The sequence below is a fragment of the Penaeus monodon genome, chromosome 23 (assembly GCF_015228065.2).
Source record: "Penaeus monodon isolate SGIC_2016 chromosome 23, NSTDA_Pmon_1, whole genome shotgun sequence".
Lineage (NCBI taxonomy): Eukaryota > Metazoa > Arthropoda > Malacostraca > Decapoda > Penaeidae > Penaeus > Penaeus monodon.
This window is the reverse complement of record NC_051408.1, coordinates 38,112,729-38,113,241: the sequence shown is the minus strand read 5'-3', so window position 1 is coordinate 38,113,241 and position 513 is coordinate 38,112,729. Positions and strand designations below refer to the sequence as shown.

Genomic DNA, 513 nt, shown 5'->3' with positions numbered 1-513 from the left:
TGAGTAAACAATGAAAATGACCAATACTAGAATCTAAGATGGTCTAATGAAACTTGAGATTGATGACAAACATCAAGATTAGTGGATGCACCTTTGTAAGTAATTAATCTAATTGGCTGATATAATCTTTTATAGAAGTATTTGCTCTGAGAATGCTTAACAGTGTTTCCTATAAAATCATGAATTAACTCATAATTGTAGTCTTTCTAGCTAGTGCAGGGTACAATAGAGATCAAGTCTTATTATCCATACTTATTTGGCAGTCTTTTGTAGATAAAATCATATCCAACTAATAGATCAAAAATATACATTAACACTCGTTAAATATTATTTAGTTTATTTATAATGATACTCCTATTCACACTTGACAGCTGGAGATGGCATCCCTTGGAGCAGCAGCTGCTGAGGAGAGAGAGCTGCAACTTTCACGGCCAGAAATACCCTATGTTTGCATGTCCAACACACTTAGTTCCTGCTTCAGACATGCAGGACTTTCAACAACACTTTTATGCC

General features: G+C 34.5%; 1 protein-coding gene across 1 annotated transcript in view; it reads right to left on the bottom strand.

Moving 5' to 3' along the window:
• Nucleotides 1-320: 320 nt before the first annotated feature.
• Nucleotides 321-513, bottom strand: part of LOC119587993 (ADP-ribosylation factor 6) — a gene marked incomplete at its 5' end in the record, with an annotated part of 2,473 nt that continues 2,280 nt past the window's right edge. Inside the window, 1 exon segment of the mRNA XM_037936714.1 lies at nt 321-513.